Raw genomic sequence first — 12,015 nt, 5'->3', positions numbered from 1 at the left:
TTCCTCAGTGGACAGGATTAATTATGTACCCAAACTTTACTTAACAAGGAAACAATGAAAGAAGATTGTAATCTCTCCCTTGAATTCCTATAAGGGAGCCAATGAGAATGCGAATTAGATCGATCGATGAAAAGGGAAGTAAAGATAGTTGTCTAGAGCTTATTTTAGACCAAACACTGTTCGTGTATTTTGTTCGCTTGTTACATTTATTATTATATGGGCACTTACATTGAGTCCAAAGACTTGTCGCGGGAGGTCCACTGGCAAAATAGGAGAAGATAACTCGCCTTTATTCGAAAAGTCCTTATAATGTTCTTGCTATTACGACGAGAATCGATCTCAGGCACTTCTTATCAATTGGAGTCTTCGTTGTCAACTGTATTACGAAGTTGCTGATTAAATGGCGTAAGCCACAGTATTTAGCTACCATTTCCATCTGGTTCTAACAGTGAACTTAGAATCTGCATACCAGTATCTTAAAAATCTTATTATAAAGAAACTCTTTTTTTTAAGTTGTGCTTTCTAATTTCACCACTCTGCAGTCGGATTACCCATTAAGCACATTAAGTTCTGTTTAGGGCATCAGGCCAACAGACAGGGCCGTCACCAAATTAGATCGCTCCCTCAGGCAAACAATTAAATATCGGCCCTGGTGGATTATAAGACAAAAATATAAGAAAATCTCCAAATGCTATGTCCGCCTTTATCTATATAATTGCTAGACCAACCAATCTCTCTTTGGTCATTGCTGTTCGCAAATAATTTTTAATCAGTTTGAGCTTGGAAAAACTTCTTTCCGCACTTGCTACGTTAACAGGAATTGCTAGCGTAGCCACGTCGCCTACCTCAATATGGCTGAACGAGCGCCCTTATTAAGCCGCGCCGTGAGACATGTAGCCTCTGTGCTACACCCTGTCGACAATACTGCCAACAGGAGTACTAAAGGAATACAATCCTTGATGACATAAGGATCAACATGATTAGAAAATCAATGAGTAGGTCAGTTTAAATCAAATATTCAATATAAGTATTAGTTATTTTTAGTAAAATAACTGTCACATTTTATGAGGTCGGTACCAAAATATAGTGCTCCGAACCCTAGAAAGCCTTAATCCAGTTTTGCTACCGTTCTTCAATCAACTTTGGTAGATTGAAGGTCTCCCACACCAATGTTGACAGTTCTAATTGCTGTGTTGTAAGTCGTGGAGAGAACACTGGTCCAATACTCTTCCAACAACTGGCTTCTTGGTTGAAGATCCCTGTGCTCCGCAACCTGGTTTTGCTCTTCCTAGGAAGATTTGGGCATCATTGACGTCGTTTACTGACATCACAATAAAGGCTGTTCTCCCGTAGCTCAGACAATCTCTCATATTGTGAACGGCCTAAGGCGCCAATTTCATGGTAGCCTCCAAGACATCCACGAGGTGACAGATGAGGCCCTGGATTGGTTTTCTGGACTAGACATTGACCTATAGCTGCATTGTATTCTTTTTACCATAAGAATAAATAAATACTGTTTTGCAAGTATGTTTTTCTAAATTGAGTCTTACTACTGCAAATACTGTATATACATATTATGCAAAAATTATCTGGATACCTAATTTATTTTCACAAAATAACTTCAATACGCCGTTAGCTCATCTTTGATAGCTATTACAAATATTACTTTCCTGTATAGATCCCCCCCCCTCAATTCTTGATAAACGGATGGAGATAATTTGGTCCATTTCTCAGCGAAACTGTCAGTGCAGTTGGTTCCTTAATAAAGTTCGATATCTTTATCTCTTGCTGAATACACATCCTGTGCTGCCAGCACATATTTTCGACAAGTCAGTTCGTTATCATGTTGATATGGTACTCAGTTCAGTCGTTTCCATGGAACAGTCAGAATGTTGACAGCTAAAATACAACTTTTGACTTTCATCTCATCTCATCTTCTTTATACCCTCTTTTACCTTGCGGTGTGGAGGGTTTATTAATCATCGGACCTCAAGCCGTTCACAGGATAAGGTGGTCAGCCGTACGCCCGTGTATCCTGTAGTGTTGAGTTCTCAAGGCCCGTTTGCCTGCTTTGTGGGATGAAAAACCTCAGAATAAACTGGGGTAAAAACCCTACTGTCCACGCACAAGACCGGCTAACTTGGCTATGGCTGAGGAAGTTCCTTCAGCTCCTCACGGCACCGACGGGAATGGAACCTAGGACCCCCCCCCCCCCCTTCACCAGGCATATGGTTGCGAAGAGCACAGTCACTAGGCTAACCGTGCGGACACTTTTAAATTTTTATTTATTTTTTAGTCTCTCCAAGCAACATTTTTATTTAGGAAAACAAAAAAAAAATTGATTTTTTAACTTCAAATTTAAAAAAAATGGAAATAGAAAATTTGTATGCCGCCAAATAAAAAAATCCTACAAATAAATTAATTTTTATTTTAATATAATTAAAGTTACAAAATTGCAATACCGATTTAAAAAAAAAAAGTTTTGATATTGAAAAGACTGCCCCCCCCCCCCACACACACACGTGTTTTCCCTGTTGGTGCCTAGATAGTTCTGTTGGCAACAGCTTTCTTCCCCGACCTTAAATTTAGGATTACAAATTTTTCATTACTTACAATTCAAGTATCATTATTTAGCACTTGACTACAATGAATATTATTTCTAACTAATACAGAAAGCTGTCTGTAAGTGCAATATATTAATATTTTCCCAATATCATTAGACTGAGTAGACACGTTTATTTTTTCTCCTCAAGCCACTGCTGTATTGCAAAGAAATAAAAAAAAAATTCTGATATTGCATATTTATTTTAACGCGATGCAATATTTATTTTAACGCTTATCCTCCACTGTAATCTACAATGCAAATACGATAATAAAGCATAAGGAATATATTATAGTCGTTATTAATAGTCCCCCCACACTCCCCTCAGATCTGGTACTACGTTTTTCCATGCAGAAGACAATTTTTAGTTTATTTTTTGAACCTTGACAGATTTGCCCTTTCTCAACTCTAACATCGGTCCGATCTCTTTTATCTCTTAAAAATGATACCCACACAATAACAAATGTTTCACCCCCCCCCCCAGTCATATGTTAATAAAAAGAAAGAAAATTTTAGATATAAATACATGAACTTCTGCCTTTAAAATTTACAGATAAAGTCACTTTTTATTTTGTAATGTATGATAGTATCCGTCTACTGTCTTTCGAAATCAAGAGTTAAATCAGTCAGTATTTTTCGAAGTTTCATTTATTTATTTTAAAATTTGTTAAAGTGGTGGTTTGCAAAATAATTCAAAATATGACGAAGAAAATACACGGACTTCCCTTCCTCCTCTCCTAAAAGTGACGTCATTTAACAATAGCCTTTATTTGCTATTCATTATTTGCTTGTTCTCCTATTCGACATGCGCTTGCAATGCTATTCACGAAAGATGAGGTCAAATACTTATCGTGACTAGTGATCAATTTAGTATTTGACCTACGTTAGGGCAATGGAGTGCCTTCCCAAATTACCGTTTTAAATAAATAAGAGGCTATGCTACTACGGTCTTTTTCTGAAGAAAGTTGTGAGAATTCGTTTGTAGATATAACATGCTGAAATAAGTCATTAACATACAAAAATACGGACAGGGAGTAATCAAAACACAACAGAACGAAAGTGAGGTGTAGCTTCTTACCAAATAGAAACGCCTCGTGCAGTTCAAAAGAATTATCGCCTTCGGGTAACGTTGAACTAGTAGTTAGGCGCAGTTACAAAAATAAGTTCGATGACCTATCATCAAGTTTGGGCTCTAGACAGGTTAAATGTAGTCTCGCCTAGCGTTGATCACTGAAGACTGTTGTACATTCATAAAAATCTTTGGACTACTCCACCTTACAGTTGTTATGCAAAGTAACAGTTCGTCAGAGAGTCCGATAGACAAAACTCACGGCAGGTGATTCTTATGTCATGTCATATCTACTAAGTTGGATTTTTTTTTTTTTCGTCCAGGGAAAAAAAAATATTTTTTTAAAATTTGACCTAAACGACACCCTTTGCTAAAACGAAATAAATTCTTAGGTCATAGACTTAGAATCATCAGAACTTGTCTTCTTTAATTTGGAAATACTCCTCAGAAGACAAGCTGTCAGCTAGTGGCGTCTGCCATCTATAAATCAATCAGCGAATGTTGCATGACTATGAAGGTATGTGTGTTCGAATAGTGGAGTTACCAAAGTAACAGAATACGTTCAGCTATAAACATTTTACGAAAGAGCAATTTTTCATTCAGAAGGGATTTTTGAAGGGGCTCAGCCTTAAGTATAAAAATTTCAGGTCGCTGTTATTAATTTTGCACTGCTGAAAGGGAGGTAGTTTATCTCAGAAGTTTTTGCAATGACAGAACCAGAAAGTGGTTGATTAATGGTAGACAAAACACATTTATTTCCCAGAACCCTCATTTAGAATCTTTGAGGAGTTCATATATGCTACGAATTTTGTGCATTTATTGATCGTGTACTGTAACACTCCTCACTTTGTTCAAATTTAATTTTGGATATCCATATCCTTAAATCTATTTTGGGACTTATTTGGTATTATAATTCTAAGTCCCTTATAAATAAACTGACATATTGAATGCTGAATTTTTTTATAAAAAGTTTCATAAATTGTTAATAGCATATTGATACCGTCCAGTGTTAGTCTGATTGTTGTGCCATTAGTGTAACTAAGATTTTTAGATCACGTTGCAATAAGCTTTAGATAGTTCCTCTCATTCCTCTTAAAACCTTGTGAATTTTGGCCACATTTAAACTATGAAGCTCGTCCACAATGAGTGATTTCACATTATGGTACTTTTTTTTTTTTTTTGTCCCCATTATTAGACAAGAGGAAATTTTCGATTGATCAAGTTCCTTCTATTAAAACCGTTCACCTTGATTATCTATACGCAAAATGAGGTCGCCTCAGATTTCATAAAGTAGACGGTGGTTGTAAGAAGGTTGTCAGATCATACAATTAAGCGTTGCAATAATTAGTGCGTTCCATTAAATGCGTTTTATGTGCATAACATGTAGAACACGAGACGGATGGAACACTTTTTAGCTTGCTCTCAAAGAGTGTGTGATAGGCCGATATGCCACGATTGACATTCGAAACAACTCGTCACAGATTTTAAGCTAAGCTTGGAAACCAAGAAAACTTTTGAGACGCTCACTGAATGTTCATGGGCACAGGGAGAAGCTCAAGGAACCGAAGAAAACTTGTTGCTGTGCTAAATAAGTTTAGTTCCACCCATTCCTCTACTCAGAATTTTTAAACAGGTTCTCCTTTGCACGTTTCTTAGCTTGCTTGAGTTGCTATAAGTCATTATAATACAGTCGTAAAGATTATAATCGTATGCAAGATTGTTAAACGCAGTTTTAAAAATTAAGCTCAGTGTAATTTTGATACACTATACTTGTACTGAAATTGGATTATGACACTCGTGAGTCTTACATCGTAGGTTTAGGATCCCATCCGAAACGTAAATTGCCAAGAAACGTTTGAAAAAAAAAGAATAATAATAATAAATAAATAAAATAAAAATAAAAATAATTACTTTCTTAGAAACTATGTGTTTTTATTTGCATTTTTATTCATATAGTTCAGATTAAAATAATACAGTTAAAATATATTTTGTTATAAAAATAAATAAATTCCCTTTTATTTTCAAAAGAAGCAACGGAAATCTCTGAACCAAAGCTGATTGGTAGGCAGTCTATTTCCATCCTTAGTCATCAACTGTAGTCGAATTCGTATTTACCAATAATTTTAAATACTTTGTGGCGAGAAGACGTAGGCAACAGTGTTTCTAAATCTTAACTCGTAGTTATTGTCTGAAATAGTTGAGTTCTATGGTCGATTTTTTTGACATATATATATGTGTGTGTGTGTGTGTGTGTGTGTGTGTAAACACACACACTCACACACACACATACACATAAAGAAAACGGGCAACTCAGTTAGATTTTTTTATCTTCAAAAATGTAAAATCGCCCTCTAGCACATTTTTGTTGTAATATTATGTTTATTTCAATATACAACATGAATTACGTAATTCCTGTCATTATCTTCCCTCGCAGGCAAATAAATTATTATGATTTATTTAAAGAAACGTCTCCTTTAGTTATTCTTTTAATCTGGGGATACTAAATCAGTTATCCGAAAAAAATTCATAATGCAATTTAATATCAGCTGAACTGGCCGTTCCTTTGAATTTCTACTTTGCAATGAGCAACAGAGTTTACTAAGGGATGGTCATGTTTTAGCAATTTGCTCACATTCTATAAAAATGTTGCCATTGAACTGGACAAGATACACCATGATACTCTTGGAGTTTGTTAAGGATTTTAACAAAATACACCATGGTGGACTGTTGCATAAATTAGAGAATATGAGTTTGGATTATAGAATATTAGCGTGGATAACGGGATGACTGACAGATATCAAAAAGTAGTATATGGGTGATGTGAGTCTGCATGATTTAAAGTAACCAGTGGTGTGACACAAGGATCAGTGCTTGGTCCACTGTTATTCAATCTGTACATTAATGATATTGAGAAGGGTTCTACAAGCGACATACAGTTATTTGCTGATGACACATAGATAGGTAGGTAGGTCAGTTCAATATCAAATGGATGTCAGTTCAATATCAGTAAATGTAAAGTCATGCACTTAGGCGTGATTAGATATCCAATATCGTGTTATGTTGGTGGGATTAAGCTAGAAAAAACAGATGAGGCTAGGGATCTTGCACAGTTAGACAAGAAGTTGAAGTTCAGGGCCATGTAGCAAAGATTGCAAATACAACTCAAAAGATAATTGCAATGCTGAAACGAACGTTCACATGTAAAAATAAGAATGTTATTTTGCCTCTTTACAAGCCTTGATAAGACCTCCCTTGGACTATTGGTGCGCAGGTTTAGTTTCCGTTATGATTCTGATATAGTGGAGAGAGTGTAAAGTGTTAAAATTGATATCAGAATTATGAGAGTATGAAGACAGATTGAGAATTTGTAGACTGCAGACACTAGCAAACAAGAGAAAGAGGGGTGATATGATTAAGACTTACAAACTTCTGAAAGTGTTATACAGGAATTCAATTCATGGAAGTTTTCAATTTACGGAGAGCGGGAAAAGGAGAAGAGGGCATCCTTGGAAGCTGAGAATGAACTCCACTAAGGAGGAGTGAGGACTAGGTTTTTCTCTCATAGGATGGTGCGTGATTGGAATGGATGCCATTGGATGTTGTGAGTGCAAGCAGTGTGAATGAATTCACGAATAAGTATGATAGCTGGTGCGTGTAGTATGTGGTCTCCCTCGATGAGTCCCCGACACCCTGGAGGTCTCTCTTAATAATAATAATAATATGAACATTTTAGAAAAAAATAAGTTATCATTTCAGGAGTCGCTAGTTGTCGTGTTAAGGAAAAAGCCTGAGCAGAAACTTAAAAATGTCACAAATACTTATGAATGATTAATTATGAAGAAAATGTAGATTATAATCGTTGATATAATTAGTGTTTTCAATAACACTAATTGCTTTCGAGTTGGTTTCCTAATCCCATCAAGGATATTTGCTTTCTGGCGTCATTGGTCTTTGATCTCTCTCTCTCTTTATTTCTATTTCTATCTGTTTCTTTTCATTTAAACGATAAATATCTAATTCTCTCACGATAACTTCACATATATATTTTCCCCTAATTTTTTACATGCTTTAATTGCTTTTAAAATTTATATCTTTTCAACTGCATATATGTTACTCTGATCTTTAACTGTCAATATTTCTGGATTATATAATAGAGCGGAAATGCTTAAAGTTTTACTTTATAACATATAAGCTCAGCTGAGTCACTCGTCTTTCTTTTAAATTTTTATTAATTCATTGCTCTTAAATCAGCCAGGAGGTATTATTATATTAATTAATGTAAAAAATTCAAAAATAAATGATGCTTCCAAAAAATGTAACAGATAACCGAATATTAAAATAAGTGAATATATTCATTTATCTACATTATACTGCATATAAAGAATATGTAGCTCATCCCTAATACAAAACTACTAGATTACGCAATGTTTTATAGATATATACTATCTTCACTTATTGTACTTCACTATACGGAAATGAAAATCATCAAAAAGAAAAGATGAAAATGGAATGCTAAGTACAGCATTGAAACTTCTTAGAAGAATAGCTGGAAATTGACACTTATCAAAATTGGTTTATAATTGGTAAATATAAAATAATAGTAAGAGGTAAGCAGGCAGAGAAAGAAATATCATTAGATTGAAACAAGCCATTGCCCTAAATTCAGGAAGATTTTTAGCTGCATTAGCAGATTTACATCTGTCACTTTCAAACTAAGGCGCTTGATTTCATTGTACACATTTAACTGATAATCATTTCAAAATAATATTTATTATCATAAACATCTGACGCTACTGCAAGGTATTTCAAAGAAATGTTCCAAATTTCATCTTCATTCAGAATGTGGAATTACAAAGCTGAGAAATACGTGAAACTTAGAAAATTGTTTGGAGCAATGCCATAGGAGAATATACTTCAGGAGAATATGTTAGTACATGGGAAATTATAAAGGGATGTTTGAAATAAGAAGTAGCTGACTGCATCCCAAGAATTAAGAGAATTAATAAACTGGGAATTAAATGGATGAGTTACAGCAGGAGTTAAAAAGCAAGAAAAGCTTCTAGAAGCATGTCGAAGAGATTCACAGATAGAAGTGACCAGAAAGTCCATGAGCAGTATAAAGCAAAGGCTAGACGATATTATAGTAATAGAAGAGTGACTGGTATGGTAAGGAAAGCAAAATTTGAGTATCAGAGGAGATTAGCCGAACGAGCCAGGAGTATACTGAAAGATCTCTTTCAGATTAGTAGAATGATTTTGAAGAATGTGGATGGTAGGGAGGTGACCGAAGCAGGTGAACTAGTGTAATCACACAGTAATCATCTTGCAAGAAAATGTCGTCCAGTTGACGATATTATAGTAATAGATATGACAGAGATTAATGTGATAGTAAGGATAGAGGAAGTCGAGGTACATTGGATATTGCAGAATCTGGATGTCAGTTCAGTCCCTTTGGTAGCCTCTTTGACTAGACTGTTCAATCTGAATCTCAGCTCGATAGATTCCCAAGGGAATGGAAGGAAGGTGAAAGTAGCTTCATTGCATAAAGCTCAGCTAAGAAGTAGCAAATTATCAACCATTTAGCATTTCAGTAGTGGTGGTCAAAGTACTGGACTTCTCCAATACAGGATACCACATGAAATTCTAATCAGTAAACTGCAACACATGGGGGTGGATATAGGGTTGGTGAGATGGATAGGAGGGTGGTTGATAGAGAGATATCAAAAAGTAGTTTATTCAGAAGTAGAGTCCAAAAGAAGGCTTGTTACTAGTGGCGTGCAGCAGGTTCTGTTCTTGGGCTGCTATGTTCTTGGTATGAACAGTAATTTTCCTGATCTTCTCATACGTGAAGTACGAGAGGAATTCATAAACTACAATAAAGAAAATACCTGCTGTGATTTCTGTGCCTATTTTATATTAAACTAATGAAGCCATTATTGGCAAGTGTCAAATTTGTGGTCATCCTATACAGCGAAATAGTATAAAAATTTTAAAAAGAAATTCTAGGGGCCTAGCCGCGTGTACGCCGCCCCCATTACCAGTTCAGTCTTGATGGCATGTGAACAAATATTATAACAGTTTCAGTTGCGCTTTCGTAACTGAGGACAATGTGGACTAATTGGAAATTAAATCATTCGAATATTGATTGTAGTAGACAAGTTGAGTATGTCGGGTTTGTACTGTGCACACTTTACCGAGCAAAGGATGCCGATGACAACTTGTAACGGGAATGATTTATTATATGGCTTTCGGTTATTGCGTTCACAGAGCACGCAGCGAGATTTCCTACTTTTTGTCTGGTAGTGGTTTTGTGCAGCGAACTACTACATCACTCTTTTCTTTGATTTCTCGAGCTTTGGAGGTGGAGAAAGGGGAGGAGAGAAGAGCTCATTATGTGACGGCTGAACGTTTGCCGTTTCCGGTGTACCGTTTGTTAGCGGCATGTAAAACATTCATTTTTTGTCTTTTGCTCCCCATATTGTTTCGGTTTTGCTCTAAGAATGTCGCAACTTCTCTTTAATTTTGCGACAAGCGTCTGTCTGGTTGCAGCAAAACGCTGCGAGGATCATCCTCTATGACCTTGCCACCGCTTTCAGCTTTTTTTTTTTTTTTCAGCAATCCCTTCCAGCATTCTACCCTAAGGACGTGTTTACGTCATTGAAATGGTGTTTGCTTTGTAGTAAAGGAAATGCCTGTATTTCTAATAACTCTCTAATGCTCTTGTGTGTGTATGTGTGTGTGTGTGTGTGTGTTGGGGGGGAGGGTTATCATTTTTTAAGCAAACATATCTTTTGATTTTACAGTTGATCGTTGCAGTAGATAAAAACAGTAATATTTCTTACCTCTTTCCTAAAAATACGCAAACACAAATGTAAGTTATATGCGGGATAATAAAGGACAGAGTAAAGATATGTGTGTGTGTGTGTGTGTGTGTGTGTGTGTGTGCATTGCTAAAAAAATGCATACTGAGTATGAGCGCGTGTCATTAGTTAGTTTTATTTTTCCCTTCTTCTTTTTCTACCTAGGCAGGTGATGATATCATATTACTCAATGGATAATATAATACTACCTCGTTATAGATTGTATTTCTTTATCTGATTATCAAAATGGTAAATAACAGAAAATTTCCATTGCTTCAACACCAAAAAAAAAAAAAAGCAGTATTGAAAAACATAAAAACAAAACTTCATCTCCCCCCCCCCAGAAAAAATACTTCTACAGGTACTTCACCAACATCATCGTCTAAACATACACAAACACAAGTATTTTTATGTCACTCACGAAGGTTGTAAATGTATAATACTTCAGCATTATGGGTAGGCTAAGGATTTTTTAAAATTATTTTTTAATTTTTCTTTATTTATTATTATTATTATTATTATTATTATTATTATTATTATTATTATTATTATTAACACATGTCCATGGAGGGATTCGGTGGTTGGAAAGTGAGTATGTTAATCACTTGATCTACTTGTTGGCAAAATATAATGTGCATTATCACTTACAGACATTCAGAATCAGCCTGTATTCGTAACTGAATAGAAGGTTGGATTTTGACCTGGATCTGGATCTTGCAAAACAACTAAAGTTCACTCCAACTGCCCCAAGTGCATTCTGCATGATTTCTTTCACCAGAGGTGCTATATGCGCATTCGTGTGATCCGGCATCTCATGCTCGATAATGCTGAACAAGGATCCCTTCTTTAGGGATTTCAGTGAAGTCCGTAGATTCATCGTGTGAGGCGCACTAAACATTTCGCTACACACTAACCATCATTTGCACAATGTTATGCTTCAATTTGAACTCATTCATCGACAAAGCATTCACGACTGACATTGGTAAACTATTCTCTCATTTACCACTCTTCAAGCAATAAATCTATAGTCTTCACCATAGGTACACTCTTACTCATTATCCAAGGAATGATTTCTCGTTCTCTCCCTAATCAGGTACCGTAAAATTTCCTTATCCAGCTTAGCTATAGCTTAGTTGGTTTTAATGAAACCCTTTCGTCGAAAGAGATGATGAGAATCTTTACTTATCTTATTCTAAACTTAGCCCTAACTTATAAAATTCCCCCTACCAGCCAATTACTGTAACTCATAAATCTTCAGTCTATCCCCATAAGGAGCATTCACGGATCTGCTACCATTTGGTCGCTCTCCGGCGATCAGATCTATGCATAATAATCCAGATAGGGCAGTATCAGTGTCTAATAAAGAGATAGGAAAATTTCCTTAGGTCTGCTTCTTCTCTGTGTTTTTCAATAACCAACGTAGTCCTATGAGCCACGTATTTTAGTGACTTTTACAATATACCTTCGCTCACAGTCCACTAACA

Source organism: Typopeltis vanoorti, chromosome 11, assembly GCF_054136105.1.
Source record: "Typopeltis vanoorti isolate ZY-2024b chromosome 11, IOZ_Tvanoo_1.0, whole genome shotgun sequence".
Classification (NCBI taxonomy): domain Eukaryota; kingdom Metazoa; phylum Arthropoda; class Arachnida; order Uropygi; family Thelyphonidae; genus Typopeltis; species Typopeltis vanoorti.
The sequence above is the reverse complement of the archived record's forward strand: the minus strand, read 5'-3'. Positions refer to the sequence as shown.